General features: G+C 35.5%; 1 protein-coding gene across 3 annotated transcripts in view; it reads left to right on the top strand.

Annotated features, from left to right (window-relative positions):
- ZNF407 (zinc finger protein 407) overlaps positions 1-21,302 on the top strand; it is a 670,437-nt gene that overhangs the window by 24,397 nt on the left and 624,738 nt on the right. The window contains exon 2 of one of the 3 annotated variants that reach the window (XM_016431724.2): positions 13,971-14,047. The exons of 1 other annotated variant lie outside the window; for it this stretch is intronic. The gene's annotated coding sequence lies outside the window, so the exon portion shown is untranslated. Of the gene's footprint in view, positions 1-13,914; positions 14,048-21,302 lie in introns of all 3 variants that reach the window. One more of the 3 variants, XM_056823576.1, reaches the window with a different exon arrangement.

The following is a 21,302-nucleotide window of genomic DNA, read 5'->3' as shown; positions in this document are numbered from 1 at the left end:
AGCCACACAGACACACAGTATCTGAGGTCTGATTTGAACCCAGGATCTCCTATCTCCAGGCCTGGCTGTCAATCCACTGAGCCACCTAATTGTTCCTCTTTTTTTTTTTTTAAACTCTTACTTTCTGTCTTAGAATTGATACAAAGTATTGGTTCGAAGGCCTAAAGAAGAATAGCAAGAACTAGGCCAGAGATGGACATAGAGATGGATTGCTAGTCCCTGTCCCCAACCTCTCCCCCCCACAAGTGCTGTGCCCATGACCCTCCCAGAGGGGCCCCTCCCCCACTGAGTGCCTGATGCATCCTGTTTCTCCCCCACCCCACTCTCCACCCCCCTTACTCCAACCATTGGAGGGAGAAAGCACTCCAGTCCAAGTACTGGGCAGGGGGGCAAGTGATGTAGTCAGGCTTGGGGAGAAGGAGAGGCAAGGGGTGCAAGCAAAGTACACCTTGTTTAGCCATTATTCAAAGAACCAGAAGCCATTTCAAATGCAAGGCTTTATTGAAAAAGAAAGAAAAATGTAGTCAGAAAAAAAAGCAAAAAAAAGCCCCAGTTTACAGGAAAACTCCTTATTTATAGGAACACATAATCCTCAGGTTAAATGATATCATCCTGACACATTCACCCCATAATGGTCCAGCCTTCCTGAAGTAGGTATCCTCCAAATGAACCTTTTTAGCAAATGGTCAAGGGTTGAAGTCAAGTTTTAATTTGCCAGAAGGGCTGATTGGGAGATTGCTACCTTCCAGAGCTTCTAGCCCACCTTTAAATACAAATTGTACTGGCTGGGTCTGGGGATTAAGAATGCAAAATAAAGCAGCCCAAGTTTGCTTGTGAAAGAAACCAGAATAGCTGAAGAGAGTATTATCCTAGCCTGAACTTCATAAAACTTATTCCTAAATCAGTAGACTACAGTTTTGAACATTTTAAAAGTACAAACTCAAAAGACATATCCTCAAATCCCAAATATACTTTGTATAATAAAGACACTGGTTGCTTCTGATAGTAGACACAAGTTGTTTTTGTCTCACTCAGCCCAAAGGTAAGAGGCCATTGTATTCTGAATGGGGTTGGGCAATCCTGTCCTTCCAGGGATGCTATCTTGAGACCTGCTTTTTAACTCCTACTGGGGAGAGGGAGAGTAGAAAAGCCCAGCTGTGCCTCCCTCCAGCTTTCTAGTTAGGAACTCTGGTGAACTATGTGATGTAGGGATGGGGGCACTGGGACCTTGGCCTGCATGCCCACAGAGAGGTCTATACATACCATCTCTGGCACATGTGCCACAGGTTCACCATCATGGGACTAGGCAATTAGGGTTAAGTGATTTGCCCAGAGTCACAGCAAGAAGTGCCTGAGTCTAGATTTCCTCAGCCCTCCTGTGGTCAGGCCTAGCACTCTATTTGCTGAGCTATGTAGCTGTCCCAGTTTTAAGATTTTTTGAAATACATTGTGTAGGACCTTTTTTTGGTCCTGGAGTTTAAGCAATAGTGATTTTTACACATTTTCTCTGTAGTCTGTTTGCAAGTTTAGTTATTTTTGCAGTGAGATGTTGTGTTTTATTCAACTTTTTTCTGACTTTTTGTTTTAATAATTCTCATCTCATGGAGCCATTGGCTTTTTATTTTCTTTCGAATTTTGGAAATTGAGTTTGTTAGTTGGCTAAGGATCTGTAATTCTTTTGCAAAGCTGTTTGTCCCCTTTCCAGTTCTTTATTTCATAGCTCTCATTTTCTAGCATTTCCATTTCATCGATAAAATCATTTTAGACTTAAAAAACTCAACCTCATATCTACCAGGAATGCTAGTTGAATTCCTTCCCCCCCCCCCCCCCTTCTCTGTTTTTCTCTCCTGATGTTTTTGAGCGACTCCTGGATTTGTGTCTTTGCATCTCCTTACTGAAATAGCTTTTTAGTGTTAAGATTCTTTTTTGGTTTGTTCATTGCAGCCTACTTTCTGACTCAGAACTTAATGTTTGGGCCAGGCTTAGCAAACTTCTGGAAAGTATCTGGTGAGGCCCTTCTTTGTTTCTTGGGTTATTGTATATCCTGTTCTGGGATTTCAGGGACATCTTAGACTAGAGACCTGAAAGCTTTCAATGCTCCTAAAATGATGTGATGCAGATCAAAGTCTAATCATTCCTCCTGCCTCTACCTTTGGTCTGAGCTCTGCAAGTTCCTGACCTGGGTTTGAATGTGACCGGTAGACTACCAATAGACTCAGTCATTATCAACCATCTGAGAAACTCTCCTTGTTCAGAGTCCATCCTTTGGAATTCTGCTTTGGCTATTCATCTGCAGACTTTAGATTGGCCTAAAAAGAAGCTAGAACTGAGTCTGTGCTCAGTTCCTATTTGCTTCTGAACTTGCTCTTTTCTCTGTAAACAGTTGTAGGGCTTGAGATGACACCTTAACCAGAAGTACTTATCACTGGTCACATGTCCCATCTCAGTCCACCCTGGATCTGTGACTCAGTGACAAAGCTTTCAGTTTGTACCCATTTCCTTCACAGTACTCCAGTTTGTATCTGACATTGCCCTGGTATGATTCTGGGTACTCCTTCTGCCTTTATTAGACCATGCTAGATAACTTTGTGGAGCCCAATGCTCTTGTCCAGGCCCGGTCTTTGGCTTCTCTAGACCTTTATACCTTCCTGTGTACCAGGAAGGTGTACCATTTGGCTGCATATTCTCAATCTTTTTGCAGGAGCTTGCTGCTCTTTTTTCCAGCAACTCTGCTGTCATGATTCCTGCTTTACTATAATTTTTAAAGGACTGCTGTATTTCTGGATTAATATTGTAAAGACATGAGGACAGAATTAATGATTTTGGTTATTTTGCTGTCAAAGCTGACTGAAAGGTTTGTGAAACCTTGGAAAAGGTGTGGCAAACAATTTTTATTGATTCATTAAGACATTGAAGAATATGTAGGTATACTTTATATTACATTGTGTTTGGAGTGGGGAACAAATAGCATCATCCAAAATAAAAAACCTCTTTTAGAATTAAAAAAACCCTCAAAACTCAATGTATTCTTAATATTTTCCTTTAACAAAGAGTTATTAAACAATAAAACAACAAAAAACCTTATGTCTTAGAATCATTTGTTTTTTGGTTTCAAGGCAGAAGAGTGGTAAGGATTAGACAATGGGAATTAAGTAATTTTTCCAGGGTCACACAGTTAGGAAGTATCTGAATGCATATTCGAATATGGACTCTTCCATTTCCAGGTCTAGTTCTCTCCACTGAGCTACCCAGCTGCCTCTTCACAAAGAGCTATTTTAAATAGAACAAATGTATTTGAGACCTTTGGAGTCTAGTATAGTGTAAATTTATATTAGGCCAGGATTTAGGATGCTTTGGTCTCAGTTGTTTAATTTTTCTGAATCTTAGTTTCCTTAATGGTCAAATGAGGGAATTAAGTTAACTAATTGTTAAGAGGGTATGTGTAAAATAGTTTCTCTGGAGCAGCTAGGTAGCATAGTGAATAGAGCTCCTACCCTGGAGTTGGAAGGTCTTGAATCAAATGTTTCAGACACTTTCTGGCTTTGTGACTCAGGCAAGTCACTTAATCTCAATTTCCTAGCCTTTGCCATTCTTCTGTTTTGGAAATGATACTAAGAAGGTATAGATTTTAAAATAAAATAGCTTCATCTAATGTATAAGCATAGGAATTAAATTTACATTTTAATAATTTTCATGTTTTTCTTTTCCATGTTTTTTTGTTTGGCATTAAAAAGGCCAAATTGTCATCCAGTTCCTTTTAATGGAAATTATAGACTTTCTTATGTCAGAACACACAAGTTGTACAAAAGTTGTAATAAAAAGAGGAAAATTCCTAAAAAGTACAACCCCTCTCTATATATTGGGTGTATGTGTGCGTGTATGTATATGGGAGAGAAAGAGACACACACACACACACACACACACACACACACACACACACAAGCCATGTGTAGTAGAGAGAGAGCTGTCTTTTTAGCCAGAAAACCTTGGGTTTAAGTTTAAATTCTGCCTCTGACACATAATGACTGTGTGACTTATGGAAAGTCACTTAATCTCTCAGTGCTCTAGGTAAAACTCTCTGAGACAGTAAGTTGTGGTTAAGAATTGTATTGGTAGAGTTTTCTCACCTGTGAATTCTTTATCCCAATGAAATCATAGGTCCCAGTCCCTTTTTATATCTATCAATTCTGACTAGGGCAAGGATTCTGAAATTGATTTTGTGTCAGGGACCTCCTTGGCAGTTTGGTAAAAGTTATGGACACCTTTTCAGGATAATGTTTTTAAATGTATAAAATAAAAATATATAAAAGGAAAAAGGAAAACAATTATATTGACATAAAGATGTATTTTTTTTCTCCCTACCAAGTTCACAGGGACCTAAAAAAGATACTTTAAAATCTGTCCATGAACCCCAGGTCAAAAACTCCTACTTTAGGGTTCATAACACACAAAAACCATTTCCACTGGTATTTTTGATACTGCTTAAGCATTTTCTGTTTCCCCGATTTCTTTCTTATTCTAATCTAGTCAGATTAGAGTATCATAGATTTTAGAGCTCCAAGGGACCTTGAATGTCATCTAGTCTAACCCCCTAATTTTATAGGTGTGGAAATTTAGGAACAGAGGGGTGAATTCACTTCAACAAGATCAAACAATTAATAAATGGCAGAGCCAGAATTTGAACCCAAGTTATCCAACTCAAATTTGGCTTTCTTTCCAGAGGGTGGTCTGTTTTTTAAAATTTAGGATTACCCAGGAAGTAGACTTCCATAGTAGTCTATTCCAGCATTTATTACCTTAATAGGCAGAAAATTCTGCCTTATGTCCTAACAGAATTTCTTTTTCTTTTATATAAGTCTGTATTCTCTCCTGAGATAAAATTGAGAATATTGGTCAGCATGAAATAGGTGGTTTTTTGCAGAGGGGACAGTGGTGGTGGTGGTCCTGGTGGAGGAGCACATGATGTCTTGTTCCCCAGTTTACTCCTGAATGATGTTTCTCAGAAGAAGATTATCAATGTAGGACAGATGGAGGAAACAACTTAATCTTTTAGGGATTAAGAGAAATATGCTTGAGTGACAGTTTGAGAGGAGAAAAGCAAGCCCGAATTTAAAAAACAAAGTAGGAGAAGGGTGAGGAAGACTGAGAGGAGAAATACTTAAGCATTCCTGGGAACAGTGATTAATTTGCTACTCATTCACATCTAGAGAGGATAAGAGTTTGTGGAGTCTATAGAACTCTTACGCCTATTTGTCAAGGATAGTTTCTTCAAGAGGAGATCAGAATACTCTAGCATAGCAAGTCCCAAATAATATAACCCAAGATTAAACTGTTTGTACTTTAGTGGAAACTTAGTGATTGATTATTGATATAGCTGTAGTCAAATCATCAATTTATTGGAGAAGAGTTTAAAATGTAAATTAGAAGAATAAAAAGAACGTGATAAGGCAGTTGAGGCAAGACAGCCTGACCTTTTTAAAAAAATTGTCAATGTTCAAAAATGTTAAATGGAATAGAATAGCACACATCTGTGAAGATTCACCCTTACTCATCACTGTGAGGAGACCATAAGAATTTAGGCACCTCCAAAGCCAAGCACTTTGCTAAATGGAGGTATGTAGTAGCCAAGAACACATCAATTTATAATATTAACTCATTTGTAAAATCTTTTGGGGAAAGAGAGAGGATCATTATAAATAGTATTGCCTTATTGAAAAACAGGAAGAAATGGACTGAAAATCAGTTTATTGATTAACATGACATCTAGTTAAGCCAACAAAACCTGAGTTTTTAAGGATGAAATTGGAAATTTGTCAAATTTTTGTAACAATTTTCTCTTACAATGAGCTGCCATATCAGAACTATAACATTACAGTCCACAGTGGAAATAGAAATGTCCCTGAAAACCTTGCAGAGAGAACAAACTAGTAGAGATGGGAAGAACAACCATTCTAGACCAAGCATAAATTGTTCATGCCAAGGATTCTCAAGATACCTAAAAGAGAGAAGAGGATACCAGCTGCATGGGGCTTAAGTAAAAAAAGTGACAGAGAAAATATCAATAATTACTGCCTTATTTGCCTATTTTTACATCCCCATATAATTTTACCATATATATCAAGGGCATAATTGTTGAAGGCATGAAGACAGGATGGTTTTTGTAAATTATAACCTATGCCAGATCATTTTTATATAACCACACACAGTTATTCAAAAGGAAGTACAATGTCCCACAAATGGCTAAAGGTATATTCCATTGGAGGGAGCACTCATTTGATAAGAGCATAAATAGATTAAAGTATATACTCCCTCTGCTGGGATATATTCCATCACACCCTTTTATGATTCAGTAGGTGGTCTTTGACTTTGGTCAAATAATTCATCATCTTGCAGCCAGTCTTGCTATGAATCCTTTCAATTTAAAGAGGCTGGTCCTTGGATGACAGAGCATTAATCACCTGACCCATGCTTTAAGCCTTTCTAGCTTCAGAGGACTTGAAAAGTCTTATGTTCTGTTGGTAGAGATAGCCTTTGAGAGGCCAGGATTACTCCAGTTTTCTTAGTAGTTCTTGAATACCAAGTGCTGACTGGAAGTGCCTTGCAGGGAATGTTCTCATCTATTTTGTTTGCTTGTAAGTATTATCCAGTAATGTGGTGGGAAAAATTAGACATGACACTGTAGTTTAAATGATTCTTCGAGTTAGGAACATGTTTTGATGTAGAGTTTTGAATGAGAAATACTCATGTATGTATTTTTTTATGACCTTTACTGCATTTTCTTGAGAAAAAGTGTACTTTTCCTCAAGTGAATAGTATATCATACTAGATTTCTTTATTTTATTATAACATTACAAATGTTCTGAAATAACAAGGGAAATTTAAAACAGAAATTTAGGAAAACATACAGTAGATATCTGCTGTGAAATAAAAGTACTGAAATTTTTCTTTTAAATATTCCTAGTGTTGGGATGGTTCAAACACGAAGTTTCTACACATCCAATAATTACATAATTTTATATTTTCTAACAAAATCATATCTCAATTAAGAAGGTCCACAGTGTTATATTTCCCAAATTTGCAGTGATTACAAGTAATTTCTCATTGCCCAATATAAAGTACCATTCTTCTTTGATATGAAACTTAAAATTTAGAGACTTCTCAGCTCTCTTTAGCAATAGTAGCTAATATTTTGCGGATTCCAGATCTCTTTGGTGCTGGCTCTTAATGCTTTTGGTTGTGTTTGATGTTCTCATCTGTCTCATTCTTTCTTCCTTTTGCTATGCTTTTTTTCCCCCTTCCCTTTCTTAAACAAATAGTGGATATGGTAATCAGAACCCTAATGAGGAAAAGGCATTGTTTAACACAGTTGGAGTACTACTATTCCAGCCACCAAATGCAACCATAACACAGCATGCCTTTCAATTATTAAATATAATGGAAACATTGCATTTTAAATCTAGAGCAATAAACATTTTTTTTCAAAGTGTATGATTCAATTGTGTGATTTCTGCTGATGGTGAATCATGGATCAGATTTGATCTATAATTACTGGATTAATTATTACAGAATGAGAAGCAGTTATAAGAGTGCATGTTAATTTAAAAAATAATTATAAGGCTATTAGAATGAAAACTATGAGAAGTAATGTGCTCTTACAAATAGCTTGGAAAATTAGATCATCAAAGAAAAATAGTATGGTTTAGCCTTTCCCCCACAGAAATACCAAATGAATTTGATTATTGCATCATGAGTGTGACAATAATATAAAAAAAATACTTTATTTGTTCTCCAGCTCTCTGATTGTAACTTGGAAGGGCATGGGTCTGCAATCCTTGGAATTTAAGCCCAAATAATTTTTAGTGACCTGACCAAGGCAGACCTAGAAGCAATTGTGAAATAGTCTATTTTGGCAATTTTCTGTCTTCTTTACAGAATCCTTTTTCTCCATCTTGGTCTAACCCTCAGTTACATGTCCTACTTTTGCTTGTATGTGTTTATGAACTAAATGCTACTAAATGTTTAACTAATAATTTTGTAAAGAGCTAATAATTCCATAGAAATCTTGTGATTCTATATGCTCATTTATAGGTAAACAAGTTAGTATAGTATATTTATATAGTACTTTAAAGTTTGCAAAATGCTTACTCCAAAACAGTCCTGCAAGATGTATTTGTAAGTATGTTATACCCATTTTATGAATGAGGAAGTTGAATCCCACTGAAGTTCAGTTAACTATTAGAAAATAGAATTAAAAATTTAGGATTGGAAAGGACCTTCAAAGTCAGGTTGTCTGACCCCCTTATTTTGGAAGTGAGGTACTGAGGTGCCCAGGGAAGTTAATTAATTATGATAAGTAAATAGCAAAACCTCTTTTGAAACTAGGTCCTCTGACTGCAAATCTAGGACTCATTCTACTGACTATGTTACTTTCCTTTCCTGGCAGTTAAATCAGTTGCCACAGAGAGAACATGATGCCTAGTTTTTGTGACCATATTCTAGGCGGACTCTTCTTAAGCTGGAGTATGTCAAAAGGCCAGGGTGGTGAGGGGACTTGAAAATATGCTCTAGTACAATTGGTTGAAGGAACTAGGAAAGTTTCTTGAAAAAGAGAAGATTAGGTGAGCCATTATAGCTGAATTCAGGTTTGAAAGTTTATCTTGTGAGAGATTAAACTTATTTTGCTTCCTTTCAGTAGGCAGAAGTAGATTTCAGTTCAATATAAGGAAAACTTTGTAATAGTTAGAGGTGTCCCAAAACAGAACGGAGTACCCTTGGAAAGACCGAATTCATTATTACTGGGAGTCTTCAAGTGACCTGGAATGGTTGAATGAATTGGAATGTAGGAGAGGAAACCAATTTCTCCATTCTCATATATAGCCCTATAGAACTTAGATCTTCCCTACCTTTGCAATTTAATAATTATGCATTATTTCTTTTTATGCAATCCTTTAAACAGGTCTGAAATGCATGCCTGTCTCTGCCTTTTAGAATCCTTAGTTTCCCTAAAAGTTCAACTTCAATACAACTACAGGAGTCCTTTCCTGATCTTCTCAGCTGTTAGTGCCTCCCTCCAAAAATTGCCCCATATTTATTTTGCATAAATGGTTTCCTAAATGTCTTAGTGCAGATCTAAAGCTTTAATAGTTTAAACACATTTTAGGCTTTACTAGCTTGAAAATGGAACTTAGATTTTTGGGGCACCCTATGTATTTTCGTTCTATTGCTATGTTTATATGTTGTCCCCCTTGAAAGAATATTAGTTTTTTTATGGCAGTAACTTTCATTTTTGTTTTTGTATGCCCATTCCTAGCATAGTGTCTGGTATATGAGTAATCACTTAGTAAATATTTTGAATTAATTGGGAATTCGTTGGATTATGCTCTGCATTTCTATGGGTTTCATACTATTTTGTTTCGAAGTATCAGTTTTTTGAGCTTCTGTTGAAGAATTTAGCTCAACCACTTTGTAATCTGCTTCTGGTTGACTGTTTACCTCTGAAATTTATACCCAGAGAGAATAAATGAGAATGAATAAATAGTGGATCACTTCTGAAAAGTTGCTAGCCTCTATGGTGAGAATTTAAAATTGAGACCAAGTACCAAACCATTCTTACTACTGTCCAAATAATCATCCTAATTCACAGGTCTGGCTACATTGCTAATCTGCTCAAAATCTTAGTGGTTCTCTAATAAAATGAAAATATCTTAGCTACACATTTAAAGACTTTTACTGCTTGTCTCCATCCCACTTTGTTAACCTTATTTCACAGTACTACACTTTGGATATAGCATAGGGTGGAGTAATATTAGTGAGATTGCCTGCTTCTTTGACAGTGCCATACTCTTTCCACCTAAGGATTGGGGGTGAAGTGGAGTGGGAATTGAGAATGAGGGAGAGAGCAACAGAGATAAAATGAGAACTCTAAAAGAACATTGACTTTTGGAGAAATTTCTAACTCACAAAACATCAACAGACATAAAAATGAAATAAATTGAAAAAATAATCCTTACTGTTAATAAATATTGTTACTTTTAGTAACTTTAGAGATATGAGCCACTCAAAAAGTTGTCTATAAGCATTTATTAAGTGTTTGCTTATTATGTGCTAGGCACTATGTTAGGTGCTAAAGATAACAAAGGCAAAGGATCTCAGTCTAATGGGGCAAATAATATGCAAACAACTATACAAACAAGATATATACAGGATGAATTGGAGATTATAATCAGCAGATGGAAAGTACTTGTAGAAGATGGGTTTCTAACTGAAGAAAGGGGAGCCAGGGAAGAGGAAGAAGTGGAGATGAAGAGGGGATAGCATTCTAGCCATATGGGACAACCAGTGAAAATGCATGAAATTGGGAGATATGTTTTTGTGTGAGGAATAGCAAGGAAGTTAGTGTCCCTTGATTTTAGTGTGGGGGTGGAAGGCTAAGGAGATGGAAGACTGGAAAGGCAGGAAGAGGACAGATAATAAAGCACTTTGTATTTGATTGAATGGGAGTAGATATGTTCTGACCTGTGCTTTAGGAAGATCATTTTGACAGGTGAGCCTTGAGGATGAATGGACCTGAGAGAGACTTAAGACTAGGTTACTTACCAGCAGGCTTTAGTAGTCCAGGCATAAGGTGATGAAGGCTTACAGCAGAGTGCTGGCACTGTCAGCACAGAGATGATGTGTTCCAGAGATATTGCAAAGGTAGAATTAACAGAACTTGGCTACAGATAGTAAATGGGGGCTGAGAGTGAAGAGTTGAGGAGGATATGTAGTATAAACATAAAGTCTTAACACTTCTCTTCAAAAGTGAACATCACAAATAGGTAGGAATAATGTGGGAAGGTATTGATTTTTTTCTTTTTAAAATTTATTATATATTTATCTTTAGACTTCTTTTAAAAAATGTTTTGACTTCCAAAATCTTTCCCATCCCAACCTACCTACTTAGAAGGCAAGCTATAGGCTATCAATTATACATTTGAAATGATGCAAAATGTAGTTTTGGATTAATTGGTCATGTTGTAAAAAAGCAAGAAAAGTAAAGTGAAAAATTATACTTCATTTTGCAGTCAGAATTTATTGGTCCTCTCTCTAGAGATGGATGGTATCTTTTTTATTCTGAGTCCTTTGGAATTGTCTTTGATCATTGTATTGATCAGAGCAACTAATTTTTCATAGTTGATCATTGTTATAATATTGCTATTACTGTGTACAATGATCTCTTTATTCTACTCCCATATTTTGCATCAGTTCACGTAGAGCTTCTCATGTTTTTTTTTTTTCAAAATCATTCAAAATCATCAGCATTTCTTTCTTTTTTTTTTAAGGTAGAATTGTCAGAAGGTATTGATTTTTTAAAAAGTTCCAAGCGCTCGCGCTCTCTCTCTCGCTCTCTCTCTCTCTCTCTCTCTCTCTCTCTCTCCCTCTCCCTCTCCCTCTCCCTCTCCCTCTCTCCATCCCCCTTACCTTTAATCTTAGAATCATTACTGGGTTTTGGTTCTAAGGCAGAAGAGTGGTAAGATCTAGGCAAGGGGGTTAAGTGACTTGCTCAGGGTCACTCAGCTAGGAAGTGTCTAAATTCAGATTTGAACCCAGGACCTCCCATCTCTGGGCCTGATTCTCAATTCACTGAGCCACCCAGCTGCACCCATTATGCTGCTTTAAAAGAGGATTAGCATTCAGGAATAAATAGGTGAATAAAATGGGGACACTTGGCTGTGTGACCCTGGGCAAGTCACTTAACTCTCTTTGCCTCTGTTTTCTCATCTATAAAATGAGCTGGAGAAGGAAATGACAAAAGACTCCAGTATATTTGCCAAGAAAATAACCAAATGGGATCAGGAAGAGTTGAATACGGTAACAACAACAGTCTTACTGTTCTTTCTTTTGTTGAAACAACAATTGAAGTATTGTGTTTAATTTTGGGTGCCACATTTGAAGAAGGAAATCTGTATGTTAGAACATGTCTCTATTAGGGCAACCAATATGGAGAATGGCCTTGAATTTGTTTTCACGTGACAACTGATTGAAGAAATTAGGTCCTAGAAGAAAAGATAGGAAATAGAACTTGTCTTGAAATACTTGAAGTAAGATTATGAAGAGACATGTGGTACATTATACATTATAGAGTCCTGTCCTTGGCATCAGGAAGACCTGAATTCAAATGTAGACCCAAACCTTTTACTAGCCCTGTGACCCTGAATAAGTCATTATTGAGCTTGGATCAATTTTCTCATCTGTAAAATGGGGATAAAATAGCAATACTACCCAGGATTGGAAAGGATAAAATGAGATATTTGTAAAGTGCTTTGTAAACATTAAAACAATAAATAGCTATTGTTTTGATGATGATGGTAAGGGGGATGAACATTTTCTGATTGATAAAGGTACTAACTAGAAGCAATAGAGAAAAGTTGCAAAATGAGGTTATGTAAAGAGAAACTAACTCACAATTAAATTATCCAAATATGAAATAACTGGCCTTTCATAATAGTTGACTCCTCTTCATTGGGGGTGTTCAAGCAGTCTGATGACCTTTGGTCCAATATGTTGTAGAGGGAATCCTTTTTTCATGTGTACGTTGGAATAGATGGCCACCAAATTCTTTCCTAATCCTGAAATTGTGAGAATCTATAATTGTTTCATTATATGCATAATCAATCAGCAAAATTATATCACAAAATTTTAATCGGAATAAACAATATCACATGAATTGCAATTTGATCAGATTTTTCTTGTGGAATAAGAAGTAGCATTTTCATAGCTGAGAATTCTAATTAGATTGCTTATTCCCATATGAGTATTGAGAAATGGCAGGAAACATGATCTTAAAGAAATTTGGATGCAGTATTTTCCATGGAACTGTGCAAAGGTCAATAAACAGTAACAAATGGATTTAATGAAGTAATAATAAGCATTAATTAATAAAAGGATTTAAAATTACAAATAGTTTCTTGGAAAGAGAAACACGGACAGCTAACTATAGGATGTGACTTGTAATAATATAATGACTAGTGCTATTAAAAAAAAACAACAAAACCTCTTACCTTCTATCTTAGAATTAATACTGTACTGGTTCCAAGGCAAAAAAGTGACAAGAACTAGGCAGTGGGGGTTAAGTGACTTGTCCAGAATTATACAGTTAGAGGTGAGATTTGAACCCACAACTTACTGTCTCTAGTCCTGGCTCCCAATCCATTGAGTCACCTAGTTGCACTCAACTAATGCTGCTTATAAATGATATATAGTACTGTAAAATTTCAAAGTGCTTTCGGTAAGATACTATGGATATTGTTATCTACATTTTAAAGATGAAGAAAATGAGTCTTGTAAAAGTCATGTAACTTGTCCATGGCCACCTAGCTATTAAGTGTCAAAGGTGGAAATTGAAGCCATGTCTTCATTATTCCTTATCCAATGTGCTATCATTTGTAGCATAGAGTAGTTTAATCAGTCAATATGCATTTCTAAAGTATAAATTACTGTGCTAGGTGCTCATCATATGTTTAAAACAAATGCTTGTTCCCTAAAGAAGTTTACATTCTCTCCAAGTAAACATCTATGCCAATAACTTAACTACATTTAAGATATGGTCATTGCCCTTCCTACCAGAGAAACAAAATAATATCACTTGCATAAATTGGATTTATGTGAGGCTGACTTGTTCAAAGTCATCAGCCTCACTCTCTCTTCCAGAGTAACTGAAATCCAGTGACAAAACAAAAGTCACAACTACTATTGATGGTTCAGGATGCAGTGGATGACTTTGGCTTCTTTAATGTCTAACCTTTATAGGTTTGAACAAATTGTTCTCATTTGTCCCTTCTGCTGGGGGAAGTCTTTCTTATTTTTGGGGTAGATAACTCACCGATGGGTTTGAGGTGTGTTGGTTAACCTCAATCTGGTTTTGTCTCTCTGTAGAGTTGGTTTTATTGGGATGTTGCGGATGCACATGCTATAGCTTTTTGTAGCCACAGGTTGGAGCTGAGTGGCAAGTGGACACCTAAAGAGGAAGGCAACCCTGAATAGGGCTTGGCCAGCCCTCATACCAGAGGTACTAGTCTTCCCTGAACACATTATATATTTTTTATGATTTTATATATATTCTGTACTGGGTCAAAGAGTAGCTCAATATTCTTCATTGGTGGCACCATAGGATGTTTTCTCAGAAAACACAATACTTGCTTTCTAAAACATTAATTTCAAAATTTTACCAAAGTAGATGAGAATCTGTTTCTGTAGTAAGTCATTGATCTGTTATTCATGAATTTGTCTAAACACTTAAACTTAATATTTTAACCTATATCACATCTGAGTCCACAGCTTTTTGATTATACTATTTCTTGGTTGAATAAGTATTTCCTTTTATTTGACCTAGCCTAATCTCCTTTAAATTTAATGGGATGTTCCTTACTAATAAGGAATTTCATTAAAAAGTTAGTATGATTCATAATATTATTTTCTTATAGAGTGACATTTAGCCTATCTTTCCCCCCATCTTTTTAATTGCTTGTAAAAACAATTTTTAGCATTTGTTTTTTAAAAATTTGAATTCTAAATTCTTTCTCTTTTGCTTCCCTTTACCCTTCCTTGAGGAGGCAAACAATTTGATATAGATTATAGATGTGCAGTCATGTAAATCATTTTTATATTAGTCATGTTTTAAAAGAAAACAAATTCACCAAACCCCAAATCAATAAAAATAAAGTAAAAAAAAAGAATGCTTTTATCTGTATTCAGACCCCATCAGTTATTTCTTAGTCTATTTTTCTACTTTGAGGAGTCTTCTTTTTAGTAAGCTGTTTTATTAATCTCATTCCTCACCATTCCCAACCCTTAATCAATCACTGCCTTTTTTTTTTAACTTTTTATGCTTTTCTTATGTCCACTGTCACTCTGTACCAGTGGGCAAGAAGAATAAAGGAATGGTTATGGGATATGAAACTTCAAATCAGTCTGTTTTACTACTGGTTATTTTCTTAGGTAAAAGTTTGCTAAGAGAGAAGGTGACTGAAAATGGTAACTGAAATGAGGTTTGGGGATTATCTGAGTTCCCAATTAACACAATTATTTGAGCACCAACTTTATAAAAAATGGAATGAATTTAAGAAAAGTAGCAAAAAGTTAATGAGATAGAGAAAATTATTCATGGGGAAAACTTGGGACTAAAATCTGTATAGGTTGTTGATGTGATAAGTAAGGAAAGGGGACAGAATAATCCTAAAATAAAGGAGTACTAACTTTAGGGAAAATAATGATTTAGCAGATTCTAGAAATAATGGGATAAACTTAATGAAATAAACTCATACTTATCAGCTTGGGTAATATGTTATAAGGACAAAATGACAAATGCTAGTGGAGATGTGGAAAAATAGGGACAATAATACAATATTGGTAGTACTGGTAGTAATTAATGATATAACCATTTTGGAATGCAATCTAGAATTATGCCCACAGTTATAAAACTATATATACTTTTTTATCCAGCAATATTGCTATTTGCTTTATTTCTTAAGGTGATCAGGGAAAAAAGGAAAAGAACCTCTCTGTTCTAAAATATTTATAGCAGCTCTCTTTGTGGTGGCAAAAGAACTAGAAATTGAGGGATGTCCATTAAGTGGGGAATGGCTAAACAAGTTGTGACATATAATTGTGAAAGAATATTACTGAGCTGTAAGAAATGATATAAGAAATATTTTTAAATAAAAAAGGAAAGGCCTACATGAAATTATGAGGAGTAAACAAGCAGAACTGAGAGAACATTATATACCACAAAAATATTGTTTTGAAGAATGGCTATATGTCTAAGTCCAGAGAAAGGACCAATAAATAAAAATAAATAAGAAATAATTTTATATATACATTATTTTAAATGATGCTTTCTTTATTGGGAGGAAAAGAGGGAGGGCTTGAGCAAACTAGGTATTTTAATATAACAAACAAATTGAAATTTAAAAAATGTAATAGAAAATAGGAAAATTCATACAGAAATGTTAGATTTTTGAAACATTCTCATTTGTGACAACAATTAGACTTGATAAAAAGAGTAGAAAATAACAATTGTGCACTGTCAGAATCTAGGTTTTATGGGGGTTGAATGAATTGTTTGATGGTATCCAGCACTGAGAATAACATGGTGAATTTTGGGTACTTCTTAGGAAGTACATAGTGAAATTGATTTCTTTTTACTAGTTGTGCAGAAACTGAAATGGTTAGAAATATAAGGTGAATATGAATAAACTGTAACATGACCAACTGAAACTTACATTAGGAGAGGCAATGCAAAGAGTATCATCAGTAGATAGGTGGCTGAGCTATTTTGGAGAACAATTTGTATCTATACCCAAAGATCTATAAAACTAAGCATATACTTTGACCCAGCAATACTGCTATGAGGTATGAATCGTAAAGATACCAAAGAAAAGGGAAAAGGATTTATTTCTACAAAAATATTTATAGCAGCTCTTTTTTTGGTGGCAAAGAATCAGAAATTGAGAGGAAGGATCCCCAACAGTTGGAAAATGGCTGAACAAGTTGCATCTGATTATGATAGAATACTATTATGATATAAGAAATGATGAGTATACTGGTTTCAGAAAAATTGGGGAAGGCTTATGTGAACTGATTCAAAAGGAAGTAAGTGGAACTGGGAGAACACTACATAGTAACAGTAATATTGTAATGCTGATTAGGTATTAAAGACTTGGCTACAAAAACAATTGTCATTCTTGGTTACCGAGAGACTACTACTACTACTCTGATTAGTGAACTCTTAAGTATAGACTAAAGCATATTTTTCAAACTTCATTTTTAGGTTTGTGTTTTATTTCACAATATAACTAATATGGAAATATGTAACTGATATATTGTTTGCTTTCTCAAAGAGTAGGGGGAAGGGTTAGAGGGAGAGCATATGGAACTCAACATTTTAAAAAGAAATATAAAAAATCTAATTGTAATTGGACAATATTTAGTGAAATAAATACAAGTGTATTAAAAAAAGATTTGTGGCTGGGAAAAAAGATGGACCAATCACATTGTGAGGGTATGCTCCATTAGTATGTGTTCAGCGTCGTGAAGTGTGAATCAGACTTTCTTTGTCTAGTATCAGCAACTTTTAAATTGATCAACCAAAACTGAAAACACCCCTACTTAACACTATGTTAGCCATCAAGTAAGAGATTTCACAAGTCACTTACTTGAAGAAGTAAGAGAATTTTCAAGTCACTTGCTAAAATGAGTGATAATTCCAGAACTAAAAGTACCCCTACTAACACTAAGTAAGTGCAAGTCATTTGCTAAAGTGGGTGATAACTCAGACATGTAAAGATAATTTTAGGGTTGTGACTTAAAATCTAGAGTTAATTGGTCACCTGGGAAAATCCCAAATAAAATACCCAAGTCAGTCTGGAAATTTATGGTAATTTCATTAATATAGAGGGAGGGAATTTAAGGAGGAGGGAAGAGGATATAGGATTTCTCTTGCCTGGCCTGTGACAGGGGGAGTTTTAAAATTCCCACCTCTAGGTCTCTGAAGATTAGAGGCTTCTAAAAGGATAAAGTTGGAAAAGTAAAGGAGGGGAACTCAGCCAGAAACTCACCACCGAACTGGACAATAGCTTGTAGCTACGCTAAGATGCCGAAAGGCTCAGCATGCTGCTATCAGCCAACTCTACGCTGCCAAAGGCCCTGGAGAGAGGAAGTGAACCAATATATAGACCTTTCACTCTTGTGTCTCCTCCTCTAAATGCCCATTCTTTTTAGTTCTCATCTTCTTTGATTAGATTATATCTTTAGAGTTACTTAACGCTTTTTAAGTTCACCTTTTGTGAGTTACTTAACCTTTTTGTGATTAATTTAACTTTTATAGTTACTTAACACCTTATTGTATTAAGATCTTAAAACAGACTTAACTTAAAGTTCTAGCTTCACTATAAGGTAAGAGTTAAGTACCTTCATTGTTCAATCAGGAGATTACAACTTTATCTTCCCCTAAAGAATGGTCTGAGTAGGGTGGAGTAATTTAGAGTCCCCAAGACATTCCTGATTTTGTTAAACTAAGTATCTTCATTGTTACAATCAGGAAATAGCTAAATCCAAACTTCACAATCAGAAACTTGTGAATCCTATGATAAAAATTGATGCCTTCAGAAGCCTATGATAAAAGGTTGACACCTTCAGAGGCATATGACAAGAGTTAACACTTTCAGAGGTGAGAAGTGGATCCCACAGACACTTGGCAGTGCTAGGCAATTTGGAAGCTGTGATTGGCCTCTGAAGAGGGGAAGAGACAAGAAGTCACTATAAAAGCCCTGAACTTCTTCAGCTAGAGGGAGTCTTCTGCAAGTAGTCTTCTGGAGATAGTCTTTGGGGAGTCCTCTTTGGCCTGAATCTGGAGCTTGGAGAACCTTGGACTAGGACTTCAGCTTGGAGCTACTACTTTGGATTTGGACCTCAGTTTCAACTTGGGACCTTGACTCTTGACTGTTTTCTTGGGTGAGTGAGTAGCTGGCCTTCCTTTCCTGGTGTCTGGAGAGAGATTAGTTTTGGAGAGGCCTTCCCTTCTTGGAGGAGGCCACATGAACTCTGGGTTCTCTGGTCCAGGGTTAACAAGCCCTGCTGGGCTGAGATGAGCACTAGAACAATATTTAGTGTGATAGGATAAACACCTTCTCTACCCTCTTTTTGTATTTTAATACTTTCACTCTTTCCACCCTTTTTGTAAATAAAAGCTATTAAAAGTCATTTTGACTTAAGCTATAATATTTTAAATCAGTGACCACAGTACATCTTAGAATTCTCACATATTTAGTCAACCCCATAAATTTAATTTCTTACAATGTCAAGAGTACTAGAGGAAATCTTCTAGCACATTGGGTCCCTGTGGAACATTTATGAAAGGGCAAAGACAATTAAGGAAATTGTGATCGAAATGCTATCAGCAATATTACTTAGGAAGTATTACCCTTGGATTAGTCTTCATATTAGTGTTCAAGCTGGATTATGTTAAGAAAGAAAAATCTAGAATGAGGAGAGGAATAGAAACCATGACTAGAGACTTGTTCAAAGAATTAAGGATGGAAAGAAGACTTAGTAAAGATATAATAACTCTTTAGGCAAGGCCACTTGTTTTGTTTGACCTTAGGAGTCAGAAGTAGCTATTATGGGTAGATTAAGAGGTCTTCTGTAGGCTTCATTTAAGGAAAAAAAAATTTTCCTAATATTTAGAACTGACTCACAGTAGAGTGACCTTCCTTGGGAGGCAACCAATTTCCCTTTGCTTGATGCCTTTAGATAGTAATGTAACATTAATACTGTTGAAAGGACTTTTGTTCAGAGAAAGCGATGTCTTCCAACTTTTCTTATTCAGCAGTTGAAAAGACTTGCTAAATCTTAATAATTATAATAATAATACTATTTAAAGCTATAGTTTTGGGATAAGATAGACATACAAAATTGTGAGAAAATTGTGAATTTTTGGTTTTATAAAGGAAAAAAGTGGTATTTTTATTGATTGCTAGTCAAATACATTATTAAAAATATTAGATTGTGCTGATCACATATATCCAAAAGTTTTTAATCTTGCTAGGAATGGAAAGGATTATAATCTGGTTTATAGTGGATTTTGTATAATTGAAAATCTGTTTATGCTAAAAAAGAACTACATTTCCCAGGAGCCCACTGACTTCCTGTCATTATGTACTTCCTATAGACAGGATATTAGTGCTTAGGCATCTAATAGGGCTCTTCTTTTAGTCATTCCTTCTTTCTTTTTCCTTCATAATGCCATTTTTCATAGCTTCAGCTATAAATACCTTTTAACAATTTATTATTGCATCTGTGCATAGTGTATTTGGTTTTGGTGTTAGTGGAGATTGCAGTCTAATTTAGAAGGTTAGATGTGACAGAAAATAAATATCTTTTAATTAATGGTGCTGTCTATGGCAGTAATATCTACACTGAAGCAATTCGGAGGAGAGGAAACTAGAAAAACTAATAGTCTCAGCAGCAAAAATGGAGTAAAAAATAATTTTCTCAAGGTGGAAGGATACAAAATACATTTATGGAAATAAATAATTCAATTTTATACAAATATATACAATGTATACAAAATATATATTTATAATAGCAATAATTTAATAATTAATTATAGCATACTTTAAAACTTTATATTTAGAAACAAAAAATCCCCAAACTTTCATTTCACATACTTCTGAAATCATTCCTTACTATATCCTCTTTCACTCTTGTCTCTCAGGGAGAGGTGGCCCTTCTACTTGCCTAGGTAGACTGGCTTTTACTTGTGTTTTTGATCACCATGTCTCCCAAATTCTCTAGCTGATTTCCTCCATTATCATCTCTATGGTCCCTTTGATTTTCAGTTACTTTCTTAACTACTGGCTTTTCACTATATATATTCATCTCTCTTTTTATTTCTTCATAATCCTATATATTTTAAATAATTTTTTTCCTTAATTACATAAAAAATAATTTAAAACATTCTTGCCCCAATTTTAAGTTCCATATTTCCCCCCTTCCCTGAGATGTTAAGCAATCTGATATAGATTTTAAATGTGCAATAATGTAAAACATTTTTCCATGTTAGTCCTTTTGTGGAAGAAAATTCAAAGTAAACCCTAACCCCACCCCTCCACCCCCATTCCCCAATAAAATTGAAATAGAGTATGTTTCATTCTACATTCATATTCCATTAGTTCTTTCTCTGGATTTTTCATCATGAGTCCTTTGGGATTGTCTTGGATTATTATATTGCTGAGAATAATTAAGTTATTCACAGTTATTCATCATTACAATTTCCGGTTACTATGTATAGTGTTCTGGTTCTGCTCACTTCATTCTTTTTTTTTTAACATTCTTTTTTTTTATTTGGTCAAGTTCAAGCATTGTTCCTTGGTTACAAAAATCATTTTCGATTCCTCCCTCCTCTCCCCCTCCCCCTCCCATAGTCGACGCGCAATTCCACTGGGTATTACATGTGTCCTTGATCAGAACCCATTTCCATGTTGGTATTTGTACTAGGATGTTTTTTTTCTTTGGTGTTTCTACTCCCACAGTTTTTCCTCTGGATGTGGATAGTGTTCTATCCAACAGATCCCTCTGGGTTGTTCAGGAACACTGCATTGCCACTAATGGAGAAGTCCATTAAATTCGATTGTACCACAGTGTATCAGTCTCTGTGTACAATATTCTCCTGGTTCTACTCCTTTCGCTCTGCATCACTTCCTGGAGGTTGTTCCAGTCTCCATGGAATTCCTCCATTTATTATTCCTTTGAGCACAATAGTATTC

The sequence above is a fragment of the Monodelphis domestica genome, chromosome 3 (genome assembly GCF_027887165.1).
Source record: "Monodelphis domestica isolate mMonDom1 chromosome 3, mMonDom1.pri, whole genome shotgun sequence".
NCBI lineage: Eukaryota > Metazoa > Chordata > Mammalia > Didelphimorphia > Didelphidae > Monodelphis > Monodelphis domestica.
This window is presented reverse-complemented; position numbering and strand designations above follow the sequence as displayed.